Raw genomic sequence first — 21,890 nt, 5'->3', positions numbered from 1 at the left:
CAATTAAAAATAATAAGGATAAGTAAATGGTCCCAATACAATTTTAGAAAGTTGATTTCCTTAAACAAACACTTTTCTCAAGGATTTTAAAATCTACAGTACTTCACCTGGAGTCAGACCGAGGGCCATCAGCTCAAAGGAATACAGACTTCAAAATCTGAGACAGAGTCAACAAGTCTTTCTCCTCATAACTGATAGTAATAAGGATAGCACACAAGAGAAGAGATGTCTTTAAGGTTCTGGGAACAGCAATTGTCATTGCATTATTCAAAGTTCACCAGTGAAAGAGAATCAATAGGATATACGTAGAGACAGATTTATTTTAAGGAATTGGCTCCAATGAGTGTAGGGGCTGACATGTCTAAAATCTATAGGGCAAACTGAAGACTAGAAATTTGTGCAGGAGTTGATGTTGCAATCTTGAGTCCAGACACTACAAACTCAGGCAGGATTTCTATATTGCATTCCAGAGGCAGAATTCTTTCCTGTTCAGGGACCTCAGCCTTCAAATTATTCGATGAGACCTACCTACCTAATGGAGGCTGATCTGCTTTATTCAAAGTCTACTGGTATAATATGTCAATCTCATTTAAAAAAATACCTTTAAAGCAACATCTAGACTGGTATTTGACAAAAAAATTTGTACCATAGCCTAGCTAAACTGACATCTGAAATTAACCATCACATCAATGATATATATTTTCTCTTTAATCATTCATATTTGTGTAAGTGAATTTCTAATACAAGTAGTCATTTTGGGAAGTTACACATTTATTCTTCTGGTGTTTCCTTTGTTCTCTTTTGGAAAGTCTCCTTTTGTACCAGTCACAGAACCAGTGTCAACCCCACCCCCCCACCGCCGCCAAAAAATGAATATCTTGGATTATAACCAAGATGCTACTATTTGGCTTATTTAGACAATTCATTAAAATAAATTTGTTCCAAAGACTTTAGGCTATTTTTAAAAATCAAATTCACTTTCAAAGTTAAAAATTTACCACCTTTGATACAGACACATAGAATAGAAAGCCCAGAAATGAACCCACAATTATATGGTCAACTAATCTACAACAAAAAAGGCAAGAATATACAACAGAAAAAAATATCTTCGACAAATGGTGTTGGGAAAACTAGACAATTGCATGTAAAAGAATGAAACTGGACCACTTCCTTACTCCATATATAAAGGAACTCAAAATGGATTAAGACCTAAATGTGAGACCTGAAACCATAAAAATCGTACAAGAGAGCACAAGCAGTAATTTCTCTGATATCAGCCACAGAAACATTTTACTAGTTATGTCTTCTAAGGCAAGGGAAACAAAAGCAAAAATAAACTATTGGGATTATGTCAAAATAAAAGGCTTCTGCACAGTGAAGGAAACAAGCAACAAAACAAAAGGCAACCTATTCAATGGGAGAAGATATTTGCAAAAGACGTACCAAAAAAAGGTAAATACATAAAGAACTTATAAAACTGAACACAAAAAAAATAAATGATCCAATTTAAAAATGGGCAGAAGACATGAACGGACCTTTTTCTGCAGAAGACATACAGATGGCTAACAGACACATGAAAAGATGTCCATCACTAAACAGCAAGGAAATGCAAATCAAAACCACAAGGAGATATCACCTCACACCCGTCAGAATGGCTAAAATAAAAAACTCAAGAAACAACAGGTGTTGGCAAGAATGTGTGGGAAAAGGAACCCTCATGCAATGTTGGTGGGAATGCAAACTGATACAGCTACTGCGGAAAACACTGTGAGTTTCTTCAAAAAAATTAAAAATAGAACTACCTTATGATCCAGTAATTCCACTACTGGGTATTTACTCAAAGAACACAAAGCACTAATTAGAAAAGATGCATGTACCTCTATGTTTATTGTAGCTTTATTTACTTTTTTAATTATTATTATGTTATGTTAGTCACCATACAACACATCACTTGATGTAGTGTTCCAAGATTCATTGTTTGCTTATAACACCTAGTGCTCCATGCAGTATGTGCCCTTCTTAATACCCATCACCAGGCTCACCCGTCCCCTCACCCTCCTCCCCTCTAAAACCCTCAGTTAATTTCTCAGAATCCATAGTCTCTCATGGTTCAACTCCCCCTCCAATTCCTGCCCCTCTCATTTTTCCCTTCCTTCTCTTAATGTCCTCCATGCTATATTTACAATAGCTAAAACATTAAAACAGCCCAACTGTCCATCAATAGAATAAATGGACAAAGAAGATATGGTATGTGTATATATAAACATATATGTACACACACGCACAATGGAATATTACTCAACCATAAAAAAGAATGATATATTGCCATTTGCAACAACACAGATGGATCTAAAGGGTTTATTACTAAGTGAAATAAGTCAGTCAGAAAAAGATAATTACCGTACAATTTCACTCATATGTGGAATTTAAGAAAAAAACAAAGAAGAAAGAAGACAAGAAAATAGGCTCTTAAATACAGGGAACGAGAGGGAAAGTAGGTATGAGGATGGGTGAAATAAGTGAAGGAATTAAGAGTACAATTATAATGAGCACTGAGTAATGTATAGAGTTATTGAATCACTATATTGTACACCTGAAACTAATATGGCACTGTATGCTAACTATATTGGAAAGAAATACATACATGCATACATACAAACATACACAAAAAATTAAACACTAAAAACAAAATATTTGCTACCTTTTACAATCTTTAAAGCACGTGTCACTAAAACCATTGCACAGGTATTTCAAAAACTGATTCAAATATCAACATTACTGGATTTAGCATAGCACTCCCAAAGGTAAAAATTTTCAGGAGTTGTATTCTCTCTTCTTCATGAATACAAGATGGTCATTAATAATTAAATTTTTAAGCTAAGTTTTAACTATGAAGTTGTAGTATTAGGGATTTTAATGTGAAGGAATATTAAAATGACAAATATAAAAGATCTCAATCACATTGTTGATAATAGGGAAAAGACAACCACAGGAATCTGATTAAATTATAATATTAACTTAAACTGGTTAGAATACTGTGTAGCAGTCTACAGTGTTAAAGGCCAAGATAGGAAATACACAGACAGTTTTTAGGCAGTAAAACTCCCAACATTTTTATGCAACATTTTATGTACATGTTCACTTTTCTAAGGCAAAAGATCATAACTTTGGTACATGTTATAACCCAAAAGTAGTTAGGAAACCACGTAGCAGAGGAATATTTAAAACAATGAAAAAATGTTCAAGTTATATTGCTGAGTAAAAAGACAAGATATAAAAGAATGCGTATGGTATGGTGTATTTAAATATTTTTAGGTATGCCTAGTAAGTAATGATAGAAGAAATACACACCAAAATATTAACAGGAATAACCTCTGAGTAGTGAGATTATAAATAGTTTCTTTGTTGTTTGTCTTATTTTGCTTTGCTGTTGGCTTGTCTGTACTTTCTGTTTTCTACAATGATATATACTGCTTTTACAAAGAAGAAAAAATAATAAAAATTTAAGTTGAAAATGTCAAGTAAAAGAAAGATTTGTCTTTATGTCATCAACACAGTTCAGACTACGTAAGTTCTGATACTAGTCAACCTATCTCTGTTTGATAGTAATGGTATCTGTAATAGCAATTATAAGGATGATAATAATAAATACTTTATAACAAACTATGCAAATGGTGCCTCTATTAATTGATTGGGCCTCATATATGTCTCCTTATAAATCAGCTGGAATTTGGGTTTAGAAATTAGTTTAGTGTGAATTTAGTTGACATGAATCAATCTCCCTTGGTCAGTTCATCCATAACTGGGAAGAAAATAAATTTCTGAGTGTGCAAAATTAAAAACCCCATATGATTATATCTTGATTATCTTATTATGATCCTTCGAGTTTAACAAAGATATGAGATAACTACATAAGATAATGGCAGTCTCTTCCCCCAAAAAACTAGACTCATGGATAGATTATCTCCATTTTTAAAGTGCTTGCCTTTTTATAACTTTTTCTTAAGTTGTTGGTATTATCACCTACTGCTGGAAAATACTAGCAGCTGACAAAATGAATAATAAAATAGCAAACAAATATTAATAAACAACAATTAGTTCAATGGCTCATTGTTATTTTTTCACAGACAATAGTGTTTTAGATTTTGCATGATTTGGGGGACTCCCGGAAATAGGAACTCCAGAAAGCAGAATTAGAAATATAATAAATAGGTGTATTGGGGGAAATGCTTATGAAGGACAAAGGGGAGAAGGAGCAGGAGCAGGTCAAGAAAAACAAACTCCAGATCATGTTTCTCGTCTGACACCTATGACTGGAGAGAGGGAGGGAAGAAGGACTTTATTGCAAGAGACTCAGACTACAATGACCTCTGTGAAAATCCCAGCCAGCCTCATAAGAAGGTCAGAGTGATGATTGCCCATTGAGAATTTTCCACATTGAAACAGAAATAGCCCAGCTCTTGTATCTCTGTCATGCCCAGTCACTGGCTGGGACTTGGCTTTTGCGTGAGTGCTGGAGCTGACCCCAAATGTGCAACAGTTTATGGCTCACTGCTTTCCTCATAGTAGGCTCTGTCTTGAAGGGAGAGCTGGGTAGCATACTTGGATCATTGCCACAAGTTCCTTTTTTTATATCTTACATGTAGATTGTTTTTTGTTACTAAAGTTGTTCTCAGTCTATGATAGAAGTAAATATACCATTCTTTCTCCCATGTCCCAAAAAGAGCATAGTGTTCCTAATTGCAATCTACAAAGACTATGATTTCCAGGTGTTCCCATTTTAACAATTTGAGATCCATTTCTGCTTTGGAGTCAGAAGATTTGGATACCTTCATCACTTTCTACCTGCATTGCCTTGAGCAAGATACCTGACATTGCTGAACCTCAATTTCCATATCTGTAAAGTGGGAATATCCATGCCTTACCCCACAGAATTATCTTAAAGATTAAACTCAATAACGTATGTGAAAATCTCTGGCATAGAAAAAGCATTTGATAACAGGTACTATTCCATCTAGCTTGTCATCATTACCCTACTTTACCTGGACAAGTTATGTAATTCATAAACCTCAATTTCCTCATCTACAACATAGAGTAATAGGACTCCCTGTGGCACTGAATTATTGAAATAATTAGATGAAATAATACAAAGAGAGCATTTATTCCATACCTGACATGCCATAACCCCTCAATAAATGTTCCTGATTAGAATTATTTGCTATAAGCCCATTCATTCATTTTAATTTTGAAGTTCAGACAAATTTGATTTATTATCTATTCTATGGCAATCATAAGAACTAATAACATCTCAATTGTTATTATTCTCAAATTGACATCTCCTTTGAAGTAAGTACACACAAACACCACTACTTGACAAAAATGACCCAGTACTATACAATAATAACAAGACTAAGATAGCAAGCAATTTTACTTTATTGATCATCCACTTTAAAATTTGCTTCTGATAGAAAACACACTTAGACTTTTCCACATGTGTTAGTCATTGATTATTGCTATCACCATTAAAAATAATAACAATGATTTGAAAAAAACAATGAAAGCCTCAGTTTATTTTAGGTATTTTTTCTTAGTTTCAAAGCTTCAACTGGACATTTTAAATGTAAATTGGATTTATTTTTCCTTCTATTCATCCACCAATTTTTCCCCTGACAGTTTATCGCTTGAAACTTCATAGAGTTAGGGACAGGGAAATACTAGGGGGGGGGGGAATGTTTAAAAACAAGGAAAGACTATAGAAATATATATTCTATATCCATTAATCTGTCAATGGACATCTGGGCTCTTTCCATATTTTACAATGGAATATTACTCAGCCATCAAAAATAATGAAATCTTAACCATCTGCAATGACATGGATGGAACTAGATGGTATTATGCTAAATGAAATAAGTCAATCAGAGAAGGATAATTATCATGTGATTTCACTCATGTGGAATTCTTTTTAATTTAATTTTTTTCCAGTGTTCCAAGATTCATTGTTTATGCACCACACCCAGTGCTCCATGTGGAATTTAAGAAACAAAACAGATGATCATAGGGGAAGGGAGACAAAAAAAAAAAAAAGATGAAATCAGAGAGGGAGACAAAACATAAGATACTCTTAACCATAGGAAACACCTGAGGGTTGCTGGAAGGGTGGTGGGTGGGCAGATGGAGTAATAGGTGATGGGCATTATGGAGGGCACATGATGTAACGAGCACTGGGTGTTATACGCAACTGATGAATCATTGACCTCTATCTCTGAAACTAATAATACACTATATGTTAATTAATTGAATTGAAATTTTAAAAAAAGAAATATATATTCTATAATCCCTTGAAAGTAAGATGGGAATGAAACAAGAAATGGCACTGGAAACTTCCAAAGGCAGAACTACAAACTCTCACCCTGACCACTGAGTACTGGAAAATGAAAAATGTAAGACAGTCATAGATAAGCCAAGATTTTTATTTGTTTGTTTGTTTGTTTGTTTGTTTTTAAGATTTTATTTATTTATTTGACAGACAAAGATCACAAGTATGCAGAGAGGCAGGCAGGGAGAGAGAGAGGAGGAAGCAGGCTCCCCGCTGAGCAGAGAGCCAGATGTGCGGCTCGATCCCAGGACTCTGGGATCATTACCTGAGCTGAAGGCAGAGGCTTTAACCCACTGAGCCACCCTGGCGCCCCAAGCCAAGATTTTTTTTCTGTATATTCACAGATTGACAATTCCAGATTTCACAAGGCTAGTACACCCGACAAAGCTAGTCTCTAGACTCTGGATGGGAAGCTTTTCTTTCAAATTTGGAAAAATAAAAAATAAAAGGAAATCTCCTTATTGGCTCTAAGCTCTTGGTTAAAATTGTCAAACATGCTTGTTCCTAAAAAGGAGACAAATTTGATCAAAAGTGCATTAAGACCACAAGCTCTTTTCTCCTAAAGCCAAAAAGTAGTCATCCCTCGGTGAGTAATAATTTTTCCCTCTAATCAGCAGAGTTTAATTACAGCAACTAACTCAAACACTCAGGCTTTTATTAAATTAGTTATTGATTCAAAAACCTATGACTTGGGACACCTAGGTGGCTCAGTCAGTTAAGCATCTGCCTTCAGCTCAAGTCATGATCCTGGGGTCCTGGGATCCAGTCCCACATCAGGCTCCTTGTTCAGCAGGGTGTCTGCTCCTCCCTCTACCTGCTGCTCCCTCTGCTTGTGCCTTCCTTCTCTCTGACAAATGAATAAATAAAATCTTTTTTAAAAAATCTGTGACTCAAAAGCTAGATTTTCAAGATTTACTCAAAATGTGTAATTTTCCACCATCACAAATCACCAAGAATTCAAAAATATTGATGACCTTTAACAAAGGTGTGACAGGGAGCACCTGAGTGGCTCAGTGGGTTAAAGCATCTGCCTTCGGCTCAGGTCATGATCCCAGGGTCCTGGGATGGAGCCCTGAGTTGGGCTCTCCGCTTGGCAGGGAGCCTACTTCCCGCCCCCTCCCCCCACTGCGTGCCTCTGCCTACTTGTGATCTCTGTCTGTCAAATAAATAAATAAAATCTTTTAAAAAAAAAAAAAAGGTGCAACAGAACTATATTATAACCAAAGATAGAACATTTTTCATGAACTAAGAGTCAGAACTTAACTTTTCATGGCCACAATCCATGAATTTCAGCTTACCTGGTCCTCTCTCGCAGATATGAAGGCCAACTAACTAGTTAGAAAGAGTAGGTTTTGTCTCCCAAAAGTGAATAAGGGGAAAAAAAGTAGCAGCTACAACTGCAGAGGTTGATGCAATTTTAAAAAAACACAAACAAGGCTGGTGGCCATTTTGTGAAGTGGTGAAAGAGATGGCCCACTGCGTGACCTTGGTTTAGCTCTCCATTTCCTGTGACCACCTCATTGATAAGGACATCGGCTCCAAGTCTGACCCATTCTGCATCATTTTACAGGATGTGGGAAGGGGAAGCTGGACTGAGCTTGGCGAACTGAGCAAGTACGGAACTGTTCGAGCCCCAAGTTCTCCAAGACTGCAGCTTGAGTACCACTTTGAAACAGTCCAGAAGCTCCGATTTGGCATTTATGACATAGAGATAATGAGCTGGGGAATGACTTCCTAGGAGGGGCTGAGTGTTCCCTAGAAGAGGTATCCACTGAGAAGATGAAGGATAGTTGTATAGTGACCATGGAGGTGGAGGCCAGAAACCTAGATAAGGACTTCCTGGAGAAATTGGATCCATTCTTAGAGTTCTTACATCAAGGTGATGGGAAACAGCACCTGGCATACAGATCTGAGGTAATCAAGAACAACTTGAAATCCTACATGGAAACACTTCTCTGTTCCCCTTCAGCATTTCTGTGGGGGAGATCCCAGCACACTCATCCAGGTGCCATGCTCAGATTATGATAGTGATGATTCACATGATCTTATTGGTACCTTCTACACCAGCTTGGCCCAGCTGCAAGCAGTCCCCGCTGAGTTTGAATGGATCCACCCTGAGAAAAAGCAGAAAAAGAAAATCTGCAAGAACACTGTGACTGTTTGTGTCAAGATTTGCCAGGTAGAAACACAGTATTCATTCCTGGACTACGGGATGCGAGGCTGTCAAATTAACTTCACTGTAGACATTGACTTCATGGGCTCCAATGGAGATCCTTCCTCCTCCAACTCCCTGTACTACCTGAGCCCAGCTGGGGTCAATGAGTACCTGACAGCATTATGGAGTGTGGGCAGCATGATTCAGGACTATGATTCAGACAAGCTATCCCAGCATTTGGATTTGGGGCCCAGGTACCCCCTGATTAGCAGGTCTCCCATGAATTTGCCTTGAACTTTGACTGCAGTAACCCCTACTGCACAGGCATCCAGGGCATTGTGGATGCTTACCACCAAGCCCTGCCCCAAGTTCGCCTCTATGGCACCACCAACTTTGTACCCATCATCAACCATTGGCTAGGCTGGCAACCCAGACTGCATATCAGAGGACTGCCTTGCAATACTTCATGCTGTTGCTGCTGACTGATGGTGCTGTGACAGATGTGGAGACCACATGTGAGGCTGTGGCGCATGCCTCCCACCTGCCCATGTCAGTGATCATCGTGGGTGGGGGTGGTGCTTACTTCAAGGCCATGGAGCAGCTGGATGCTGATGGTGGACCCTTGCATGCATGCTCTGGGGTGGCAGCTGCCTGTGACATCGTGCAGTTTGTGTCCTACCACCACTTCCAGAATGCCCCCTTGGGAGACACTGGCACAGACTGTGCTTGCAGAAGTACCCACACAACTCGTCTCCTACTTCAAGGCCCAAGGTTGGGCCCCATTCAAGCCACTTTCACCCCCAGTCAAGAGCCCTGCACATGATCATCAGGCTTAGATTCCTTTAGAGGATGGACTATGGCTAATTCTCAGCCTTGTGGCCCCAAGGTCTCTGTGGGCATGGTTCAATCCTGTACACATTCCCCAGTGCTACGCTTTACATTTTATACTTTTATATTTGCTCCTGCTGTTACTCTTGATCCCTTCTGCTTGCCCCTGGAGTCCTTCATTTAATAAAGGTCAGTGAAAGCCAAAACAAAACAAAAGAAAAACAAAACACAAACAAAATACCCGATAGAAGTCAACTTGATGAACAGAGGAAGCCACAGATGCTTTGAGCAATGGACAGATGTGTATCATTTCTTCATTCCATTATCAGACATTTATTATGTGCCTACTGTATGCCAAGCTCACTGGGAGCTAAATAGGATTAACTATACCGCAATTTCAGGCCGTCCAAGAAACCATCACGCAAGCAACCAGTGTAGTACCAGTTGCAAGGCTGATTCCTTTTTTTACTTTTTAAAATTTATTTTATTTTTTTAGAAGATTTTATTTATTTGTTTGTCCAAGAGAGAGAAAGAGCATACAAGGAGAGGGAGGGAAAAGCAGGATCCTTGCTGAGCCAGGAGGCTGATGCAGGACTCTATTCCGGACCCTGGGGTCATGAACTGAGCTGAAGGCAGATGATTAGCCAACTGAACTACCCAGCATCCTGCATGTCTGATTTCTAATAACTGGTCCCCCTCTATGAAAAAGGAATTCCTTCTGCTATCAAGTGACTCAGAAAATAGGTCCTCCTCCTCCCCGATACCTCAGGTGATAAAATTTACTTCAAAACTTCTACGGCTTAGATTTTTTTTCAGGAACAAACTAAAGACCTAAACCAGTTATTTTTGTTTTAAGTTTTAAAAAGCTGAATGAAATGTAGCAATATTTCTCCCTATCTATCTCACTTCTATGTGCAGATTCTTAGTTTGCATACAATTCCCAACCTAAGTCACTTGACCCTATCTTCTAAAATATGCTTTGATATAAAAGGAGAGAGTGCAAAAATAGTGAGAGATGGGGTTAGGTGTATAGCACACTGCTCAGGGAGCTCTTTTAATTCAATTTTGTTATCAAAGCTTGGAATCTAAAATATGAGTACGGGAGGAGATAGGACTCATAGCCGTCATATTGTACCAAGGTCCCTGCTCACCCTCCCCAGCATTAACATAATTACAGGAGTGGTAAAGCCATAGAAAAATGCTTCCTATTCTCAAAAGCTTCATTCATCCTGGCATTTCAACAAAACCCAGTATATATTTGGTTCCCTTTTATAAAAACAGCATAATGCTTTTGGCCACAAGTCATTAAAAGACCATGGAGGACAACGTAAGTGTTGATTTTCATTTTCATCTCAACAACCATCATTTCTATCATCTTTATTCAGACATCAGTTACCTGCTCTGTTTCCTCTGCCCTTCAAGTAAGAAAAGCAGTTCCCTGGAGGAGACTGAAGGAAAAGCAAAACTGATAGAGTATTTGGGAAAAGAGGTTAAAATAGGTGAATTGAAGGCTCATGTCCCCTCAACCCAAGAAACAATCAGGTCAACTCAGAAAATCTGCCCTTCAGTTAAAATCTGTGGCAGAATAGAACAAGGCAGTTTTGCCACAAAGTTTGCATGACTTGGCTTCCAGGCAATTTAGTAGGTTAAAACCAGTAGAAAAGAGACCAAAACAAAAATAAAAATGTTAATAAATGATTGTGTTTTAAGAGAAACTTTGTACAATTTCATAAAACCACTCATTTCGGTAATTATTACCATAGCTAACATTTAGTGCTGGAAAATACCAGGCACTATATCAAGCCCTTTACAAAGTTCATATTTAATTCTCACAAAAGTCCTATGAAGGACATACTTTTGTTCTCCCCATTTTCTAGATGAGCACATTGGGATATACACAGAAGTGAAGAAACTTGCACAAAGTCAAGAAGCTAGTAAGTTAGAAAGATGAACATGCTATGGGGATTTTTATTGGGGATGGAAAAATGTTAAATATTCAGAAAACTGCAGAACGTTTCCACCCAGAATCATCCTACCTAAAAGGACAATAGCACTACCCATGGGGAAATATACCAGTAGAGCGAGGAGAGAAACGAGGTCTGTATCTCAAGATAGACTATTTCTCCTCCATTCCCCAGCCCCCTTGCCTATCGCCTCCATCTCTATTCCAAAGTGCTAGGTCTGATGGAAAGTGAAAAGGCAGTTTATAAACTCCTGCCCCAGATCCCCCAGGCTTCAGGTTAAACCCATGGTTTAGATGAGGTAGGAGATTAGATTTAAATTGAGTCTGAGATTGACTTTTTAAACCAAAATGGACTGAAATTTTTATAACTTAAAGAGGGCAAAACATTATGGAACCTGCCAAAGATGTTAAAGAGTGGGAAAATGGAAATTCACTTGAACACTATAGAAATCAATAATCGGAGGGGCACCTGGGTGGCTCAGTCAGTTAAGCATCCAACTCTTGGTTTCCACACAGGTCATGATCTCGTGGTCATGGGATTGAGTCCCATGTTGGGCTCCACACTCAGTGCAGAGTCTGCTTCAGATTCTTTCTCCCTCCCCCTCTGCCTCCCTGCTCAGTCTCTCTCTCTCTCTCTGAAATAAATAAATCAAATCTTTTTAAAAAAGAAATCAATAATTGGAGAAAACACAAACGTTTCATGTTTATGCTCCACTTAGTTAAAACTCCTCAGTTACCTCCTCCATAAAGGGGAGTGGGGTCATGGTTTTCAAACACTCCAAGGAAGGAAGGTCACAGAGAATGTTTCTGTCTGCCATACCGACCACCGCAGATAAGCAGCTGCTGCTCACCTTGCTTGGAAACATTACATCCTGTTTCCACCAAGGGCCCTGGGTGGAGCCCACAGGCCACCATCTAGGGCTGTGGCAGTTGGATGGGAACTCACTGGAAGCCTAGTAGGGGTGCTGGCCATGAGCACAGCACTGCACTCCTGCTGAAGTGTGACAATTGCTAATGAAGTGTGTTTTCCTCTCCCCTTGCCATGGCAGGTGCTTGATATCAGAGGCCACTGTTAAATGACCCAAGAGGGAAAATGCCCAGGGCAGGGCAAGCCTGGGGAGCATGTTTCTGACACACGTCACAATTTTCCCTGAACTTCCATTCTTCCACCCAGGACCAGGTTGTCTCCGCTCACACAATACACAAATACACAAATCCCAAATTCCCTTGGGCTTTTTTCCAGCTCCCTCCCTATCAATCCCTTCATCTGCCCTTAGAGAAGCAAATAATTGGAAAGTGTCCCTGCTAAAACCATATCAGAAAACAGACCACCTAATAAAAAATACCAGTTGGTATAGACTTTGGAGGACAATTTAGCAATATCTATTAAAATTGTAATGTGTTGGGGTGCCTGGGTGGCTCAGTGGATTAAAGCCTCTGCCTTCGGCTCAGGTCATGATCCCAGGGTCCTGGGATCGAGCCCTGCATCGGGCTCTCTGCTCAGCGGGGAGCCTGCTTCCTCCTCTCTCTGCCTGCCTCTCTGCCTCCTTGTGATTTCTGTCTGTCAAATAAATAAATAAATCTTTTAAAAAAAAGTTGTAATGTGCTTGCTCCCTGACCCAGCAATTCTTCTGGGTATTTTCCTGTGAGTGTGTCATACACAGCTGTATTCCCAGTGCCTTAGAATGACCATTACCAGGTAGATAGTGGGCGCTCAATGAAAATGTATTAAATGATGAAATGAATGAATACGCAATTTGAAAAGATGAATTGGCAAACAGGCCGACACATAAGTTAACATTTCACCTACATTTATGAAAAGCATAAGTTGTATTTTTCCTGCTGTTTAGAAAATTTTGTAAACCTTTTCAGGTTGCACAGCATGTTATCGGAGGTACAGAAGTCTACATGCTCTCTGTGCACAATCCTTCTGTTACTTTCTTTTATTCTATTGTGCCCCATCTCCCTCTCTATACCCTTCACAGCTCTGCTTCCATTTCCTGCCCCACATTCATGTTTATGATAAACGTCCTTCCTTTTCGATGTAGTACTAAAAGATAAATAACAATTTTACACATGTGTTTTTATCTTCCGTAAGCGATATTGCATATAAATCTTATTCAACTTCTTGCTCTTTTCACTGTGTTTTTAAGATCAATCCATTTAAACTGTAGATACATCTAATTAGCTGAACCCTGACTATTGCATAGTATTCTGTACTAGATAGTCACTGTGATTTACTTACCCGTTCCCATTGTGATGGACAAGTCCCTTCCAACTCCCTATCATCACAAACGATGTTGCCACAATATATTAAAATGCTCCTATGTGATTCCTTATACCTGTGCAAGAGTTCCTCTGGAGCATATGATTAGAAAAGGGATTGTGGGTGACAGAGAATATGCATCCTTCTCAGTTTCTCTAAGGAGCACCAGATTGTTTGCCAGAATGACTACACCAACTCACATTCACTAGCACGTGAGGGTCTCTCTTTCCTCAAATGGAATTATCTGATCAGTGATCAGAATTATCAAACCTTACATTTTTTGTATTTTATCATCATAGAGTGGTATCTTATGCTTCATCTGTGATTCTGATTTCAAAAAGACTCATGTCCCTTGTACATGGTCTGCTTTTTCTTTAGGAAGATTTTAGAATTTTTTATCTTGGTCTTTGAAGATCTTTATTTTCACTTTAATCTATCTCACTGATGAGTGTCCTATTCTCAATGATCTTGAAGGATGAGCAAGTGGCCAAGATTATCCACGCAGTCGTAATTGTGAATAGATCTGAGAGGTCATTCATCTTCTGTTCAAACTGCTCATGTAATGCCGAAATCCCCTTCTGCAATATCTCTGTCCACAGAGATGTCAAAGAGGAATCCTCTCACACCAATGGACATTACAGCTCAATGTTTGCATCTTCCTTAACGTTCAAGCACTTGAAGCAGGTGCAGCAACTGATACACATAGATCTCAGTAAATAAGAGCTTCCTTCCTTCCCTTCTATTTGCCTACTTCCAATGTCTTGAGTGCAAATCCTCATAGAGGCCCTATAAGTATCTGAAAACAGTCACCTTGTCTCCCTCCATGTTTCCTTCCTCTAGTTTCTAGCTCCTGCCCACAATACACCTCCCACATCAGACTTTCTATACCACTCAATTTCCTGTTGGTTCTTTTAGTGAACAATCTGGTTTGGAAGTCTCCTGGAGTCCCTTAAAATGTGGTGACTAGAAAATGGACGTCCAGGTAGATTCTAAACAGAACAAAGCACATTGAGCCTATGACTTCGTCCACTTTCCTTTGAGTCTAATATGCAAAGTGATGACACATCCCAGTCTTAGCAGTAGCAGCACCTGATGGCTCACTGAACTTGTAGCCAGCTCAATCCCCAAGGCCTTTTTCACATGAATGCTTGTTTCTACCTGTGGAATTCATTCTGAGAACTGCTTGGATGGTTGAGAGTGCAAACTGAAATCAAAATCTATGGTTCAACCCACCCTTCAAGTGCTCACCTCCAATGTCATTAACTCCTGGTTTTTCTCCTTTCTTTTCTCTATTCAGCTGTTATATGATTGCTCAGACTGTAGTACTAGATAGACCAGGGTTCAAAACCTTCCTCTGTGTCTTCCTAACTCAGTGACCTTGGGAAATTATTTGTTCTGTCTGTACTTGTGCTGCTTTGATCTCCTTGGAAATAATAACCTTTATAGAAATGTGAAGTGCTATGAAGATTAAATAAGATATAATATTATAAAATGACTGACACACAGAAGACCCTGAGCATGTGAGTTCCTTCCTCCTGACTCTTTGCCTTTTCTGCCTGGACTTCAAAAAGGAAAAGAAGGCACCCAATTCTTCTCAGCTCTGTCTAGACTCCTGATTCCCACAACAAAAACTATCTATCTATCTTCATATTTCCTCAACTCTGTGCTCTCTAGTACAAAACACATTAGCTGATCCAAGATAGTGCAGGAAGAGGTCGCAGTGGATCAAGATGTTCCTTTTCCAGATGATATCTGCAACTTCACAGAAGTTTCCCAGATTCTCCTTGCCTTAATGCTTTAGGGATCAAAGTCAGATTATAGGGTATGAAGTCAGGCAAAAAGGATTCTCCCCACCTCAGTGGTTTGATGTTGGCACACTGTGGCTGTGAAATGCCTCAGTGGGAGACGGCAGAGATGGGGGCATCAAACTGAGGAGCTATACTAGTCCAGGGGCTGCCACCATAGTGAGAGCTGTGCAGAGCTCACAGGAGACCAATAGCATTCACATCAGACATTGTTTCACAGAGCTCCAGCCACCTATGTGCAATCCCACATGAAGTTCTCCTTTATCAGTTCCCACATTATCAGAAAGTTCCCAATTATTAGAAACCACTGAGGGAAAGATGGAGGTCTGCAGCAAACATTCCCTTTGGCCCACCTGAATCAGTATAGCTATGATGGACAGCCTTGCTTACAACACCAGATTCCAACTCAAGGTCCTACCAATGTATCTCCAGATTTTCTGCTCAGAGATTTTGCCCAAAAAGCAAGGAAGACTACTGAGCCTGCATGTAGCCATAGCCCAGAAGAGAAAAAGAACTAACACCCCCAGATGAACTCCAGCTTCCTGCCCAATGGAGGAATTATTTTTGAGGTTCCTTCTATAAGGTTCTTCGGAGCCAGGTGCCCACTGTAGCAGCCAGCTCAATAAAATACCTTTATTGGATTTGAGATTTGAACCTGTGACCTCAGAGTTTATACTCTTTCCACCAGACCTCCCAGCATGTGAACCAGATCTTCACCTCTTCCCAGAGCTCCCTGGTCAGGGAATCTGGAGACAAGAGTTTAATTCCTGGCTTGACCACCAAGTAATTTAGGCCAATTTACCTCTTTAAAGGTTTTACTGACTCCACTGAAAATATAACTGTATTTTGCATAACATTATAAGAGCACAGAAAGAATGAACTCATGTTTGTAAAGTACTCTATAAAGCCTAAATATACTTTTATCTTTAGCATATTTTCATATGCAGTTAAAAACCATACTCTCAAAAAAGCGTTCTAGAACCCCAAACTAAGATTGAGTTTCAATGTCTCCCTTTCTTAACTAGCGAGACACCAAATGACATCTTTCCAACAGCATAGATGATGTTTTTTGGAGCCTAGAAAATAAATGTCAATACTTGTGGTAATTTCTGAGAATTTAAAAGTGCTAGTCCCAGAATAAATATATATTGGGGGGGAGGTAACATAACCCGGGCCAATAAATATTCAAGGAAAATGCTCACACAGAAAACATGTGGGAATCTAAGTGTATTGATTCAAAAGGAGGAAAGTAAGTTGATATTCAGATTGGGCTGTGGTGGTACTTGAACCCAGGGCTCCCTGGCTGCCTATGACACGCTGCTCACCATTTCTGGGAAGTCAGAGCCAGACACAAAACTCACATGCTCCCCGTAGGACGGAAATACCCTCCATATGTCTGAAACAGCCTTCCTTTTACTACCATATTTGATAAACGGGAGATTGGTTGCATTAATATGTCCACAGTCATTTCACTCTATAGTCTTAGAAATAATAAATATATCTAGAAGCCATAGTTAACCGTATCTTCCCTGGCAGCATCAACCTGTTACCAGATGTATTATTCGAAAGATCATAAATGTGGATAATGCAAGCCTAAAACATATCAAACCTTTTCGTGAAGTTTTCAGACTTTCCAACTTTAGTAATCCTGCTTCAGCAAGGCCGCCTATGGTATATGCTAAGTACTTGCCACTGTCCCTATTTTCTGAGCCTTGGTGTGAGAATTAATTTTAGGAGTCAACTTAGCTAGGCCATGATACCCCCCAGGTATTTTGTCAAATATTATTCTAGATGTTTCTGTGAGGACACTTCAAGATATTATCATCTAAACCAACAGGCTTTGAGTAAAGCAGATTACCCTCTAAGGCGGGTGGGTGGGGGGAGGCGGCCTTCATCCATTCAGATGGAAAGCATTAGTAGAAAAAACTGACCTCGAGGGAGAAGTCCAGCAGACCACCTCCAGACTCAAACTGCAGCCCTCCCCTGGTTCTCCAGTCTGCCAGCCTACCCTGCAAACTTTGGACTTGCCAAGGCTCCACAATCATGGGAGCTGGCTCCTTAAAATGAATCTAGATAGATAGGTAGGTGAGTGTATAGATAGATGGACAGACAGACAGATAGATGATAGAGAGATAGATAGACAGACATCCTATTGTTTCTCTGAAGAACCATAACTAATACATCTAGTTAATATGTTATCTAACCTCCTTGAGCCTCGGTGTCCTCATCTATCAAAGAATACTAGTACTTAATACATAAGGTTATCATAAGGATAAAATAAATCACTACCCATGAAACATTTAGAAGCACGCCTGGCATAGAATGTGGGCTCGTTCTAAGTTGTCATAATCCTCTCTCAACCTCTACCTGCTTCTGCTTTCCATTGAACTCCCACCTTGGAGAGGAACATTCCAGCAATACCTAAAAACCTCATTTAATCTTCATCTTCTCTATTTCTCTATTTCTCTCACCAACTTACTCCCTGCACACACACCCCACGCCCAGAGCCTATGGATTCTTCACCCCCAGTGTCTTCTCCATCTGTGCTTTATTCACTCATCCATTCTACAGACATCTACTGACCACTATTTCTGGGCCTGACACTGGGTTTGGAAGTGTTGTGAATACACAAATATGCACAAATAAGTAGACAAAGGACTACTATGTGGTGGAGGAGACTTTTCATTCTCATTGCCCCACCCTTGGTCGGTCTCCAGCCTCTTCCTTGGGTGACTGATGGAGCTTCCTAAGCAGCTTTCCAATCTCTTGCCCTGCAACCCATCCTTCATCTGACACTTCCCAAACTCAGGTCAGTTTGTTTCTCTTGGCCTTGGGAGTAAAATCCACAAATGTCCCTAAACAATCATTATTTCTTCTTCTCCCAATATTATTCTCCACAGTGGGCTTTCTGACAGAACTTTGTGCTCCTGGGTGCTCTGTGACCCTGCGTCTGCAGCTGGTGCTCACCCTGATCACCTGCCCAAGCCTTCCTTTACCTTCCTGGTCAAAAGTAACCATTCTTCCCTCTCATGGTTCTTGTCCTTGCACTTGACATTCTAGCTGTCATTGTTTATGTAGCTGAGCCCTGGCTTGAACCCAGGCCATCTTCAAGCCAGGATCCAGACAGGGCCTGGGCAAATCTGGAGGGCCCTTAGGGTGGGTCTGCCAAGGTTTTTTTTGCAGAAGGGTCTGAGGAGCCTCCGGGGAAATGAACTCATCCTGACGGAAGAGAAAGCCAAGTCACACAAACATGTTCCAAGGACAGTCAGCCAGTGTCCAAGGAAGGGATAATTTTGAGTGCAGCATGGTGTCTGCCACTCAGCTTGTCCTTGGCCAAGTTCACAGGGATGCATGCCTGAGTCACTTAGTCATCCATTTGTACTCAACAAACATTTGGTGAGTGCCTATCCTGGTTCGGGCTCTAGACTGGGCATTGGGGATACACAAGTGAGCAAGAGAGACCCATTCCCTGACCTGAGGGATCTTAACTTGAAGTTTCGTGGGAGCTCTAAGGACAGGGGAGTTGCAACCAAAAAGTGGGTGGTTTTTCTGTGTTCTCTTTGTTTATTTTTTTATAATTTTTTTGTAATTTTAATTTCTACATTTATAATTTGTGTCCCTATGTGACTGGAATAACAGAGGGCAACTCACCTTTGTGGTCTGTGTGTGAGAATATACTAGGATTAGGGATAAAGGATGCTTTTCCCATGTGATGTGAAAGCTGGGGAAAGCTGAGGTGAGAAGTGGCTCAATGGTATGAGCCTGGAGGTGGACCAGCCAGAGGAGAAACAAGATGACATCATCACGTGCAGGATTGAGCACCTGGGATGACTGAGAACTGCCTCTGCAACGGGAGCAGATGAAAGATGGACACCAAGGGGGCTGGCGAGGCAGCACTGGAAAGGGATGTGCCTAGAAGCTTCAATTCCATGTGTGTTAGGACCCTATTTCTGCCTCAAAAGAACATCTTAGGGAAACAACATTTTTTCATGTCTCATCCACCAAGCTGTCATATCTGGAAGGGCAGGTACTATGTCTTACTGTTAGGGAATCAAATCAGTAACTAGCCAAAAGTAGGCATGGAACAAAATTTCATTGAATTAAAATGAAAATGAAGAACTTTCACTTAAGTAAATAGAGTATGCAGGTGCATAGAGTAAGAAATGTAAAGAATTCTTAGAGTTAGATGGGGGCTTCGCCATCATATTACAAACCAAATTTTGCACTCATTCTTCATTCCGCTTTGGAGGCTTAAGGCAGAATTAAAATAAATAGAGTTAGTGGGTTGCCGGTCATTTTATATGAGTTCTTTGTTGTTATTATAAGAATAATCCATTCTCATGATGAAAAAATAAACAGCATGGTAAAAGGCGGAAAGGTGAAAGTAAAAGTAAATACCATGCAAACACAGGGTACAATGTTCAATGACAGAACTGAATAGAATTATATCATTTGGAAACTCCAGAACTGTCTTTTTTCTCCCACTTCTGTACACTTCAAGCATAATAATTCCCCCATCACCTGGGACAGGATGGAAAACAGAGATGGAAACCGGAACAAAGTAATGGATGATTTTCTCACAATCACACAAAATGGTTGACTTCAAAAATCCAGACTAGTATAAGACTGATTTCTGAACAAAAGAAATTGAACATCATTGGTCCAGCAACCAAAGTCTTGGCCCTTCTGAACATACTCATCTCAAATTCCAACCATAACTCACTGGTGAGAGGGAAGGTATTTGCAATAGCCGAGCCACTCAACAGAGACTCAGAGTTCATTTTTCATTCATTGTTTTCTGGGGCAACAACAAAAGAAAATTTTAAATTATGAAGATTGAGTGTGTCTATTTTTACTCTTCATCTGCTCACACCATGATAGAGAAAAAGGGTGTTCTCAAGAAAGCAGAACCAGGAAACAGAAGCCCTTGCCCTGATTCGCTGCTTAGTAGCTGGAGGACCTACAGCAAATCGTTTAACTTTTTGAGCCACTGTTTTCTCTTTGGCAAAAAAGAACAATAATTCCTACCCGGCCTCGTTCACAAAGCTGTGGTAAAGATAGATGAGTTTCCGTTTTTGAAAATTCTAAAGAGTTGGGCAGTACGAAGCCTACGTCACTCTGCAATATTATACCAAAGGGTCTCAGATATTCTTGCCCTGTATTTCCCTCCCAAATGCTTCACCCAAAAACTTAACCCCCACTACTTCCTACTATCACATCATTCTCCTTCTGGCAGGATTCTCTTTATCACTGGAAAAGTATCCAATACCCACGCATCATCAGCACAAGGTCAAGAGATGACTGTCAGCTGGAAAGAAAGGCAGACCAAAGAAATGAAGACCACATAAAAGGAAAACATTTTGTTTCCATGGCTCTGCCTCTAAGGTCCACATGAAGGTGAGTATACCATTAAAAATAATAATAATAAATTTCAAAAAACCCTCTGGCTGTTAGAGCTAGGGTGACGGAAGGTGCAGCATAGTGTAATGCAGAATACAGAGAGGAACTTATTCCAAGAAAAACTCAGGTGGCTGCAATATACAAGACTAAGAGCCAGACTACAAGGGTCCTTTGATAGCTATGTGACTTTGAGCAAGTCAGAGTCCTGTGCCTCCATTTTCTCCTCCACAAAAGCAAGCTTCTCATGACACCAACTCCATAAGGCTATCACGAGGACTCAATGGATGAACCTGGGTGAGTTGCCCAGCCCTGTAGCTGAAGCAAGGAAGTGACAGTTGAGTGCTGATGGTGATAAATGGTGATAGTAATGAAAAGGTGCTGGTGCTAGTAATACTGGTGGCAGCAGTGGCGACAATGGTGATGGTGGTGGTTTTGACTACACTTCCCACTGCTCCCATGTAAAATCATGAGGCAGGACAGGACAGAGAATGAAATGCCCCAGGAAGAGACAACAGAGTCTCTGCTTTCTACAGAGGGCACACTGAAGGAAACCAGGTGTCTTAGTCCATTTAGGCTGCTATGATAAAAAGCACCATAAAGTGGATGGCTCAAACAACAAATCTTTATTTCTCACAATTCTGAAGCCCGAAAGTCCAAGATTGAGGCGCGAGCAGTTTCTATACCTGGTGAGAACCTGCTTCCTGGTTCATTACTGGCCATCTTCTCACTGTGTCCTCACATGGTGGAAGGGACAAGAGAGCTCTTACTAATCACCCACCAAAGGTTTCACCTCTAAAATCCCATCACATTGGGGGCTGGGATTTCAACATATGAATTTGGGGTAGGAAGGACATAAACATTCAGTATATCACAAGGCTTCTTCAAGGTCAGGCCATGTAGAGGTCTGGCAATAGCAAATCAGAAACAAGATCCCCCCCCACCCAAAGCTGTAAAATTGGGTCTCCTGAGACTGTGACTTTTGTACAACTTCATTCAGATAGACTGAGACATCCTAGTGATTTCTATCAAAACCCCAATAAAGGAAAGAGCCCATTGCAGCGCACGTGAACGTGAGGTGTAGACGAATATGGTGCAGA

The 21,890-nt window shown here is 40.2% G+C and overlaps 1 pseudogene; it reads left to right on the top strand.

Annotated features, from left to right (window-relative positions):
* Nucleotides 1-7,825: 7,825 nt before the first annotated feature.
* LOC116872464 lies at nt 7,826-9,367 on the top strand (annotated as a pseudogene).
* Nucleotides 9,368-21,890: the final 12,523 nt, after the last annotated feature.

Source organism: Lontra canadensis, unplaced genomic scaffold, assembly GCF_010015895.1.
Source record: "Lontra canadensis isolate GAN:19392208 unplaced genomic scaffold, GSC_riverotter_1.0 scaffold1, whole genome shotgun sequence".
Lineage (NCBI taxonomy): Eukaryota > Metazoa > Chordata > Mammalia > Carnivora > Mustelidae > Lontra > Lontra canadensis.
The sequence above is the reverse complement of the archived record's forward strand: the minus strand, read 5'-3'. Positions and strand labels throughout refer to the sequence as shown.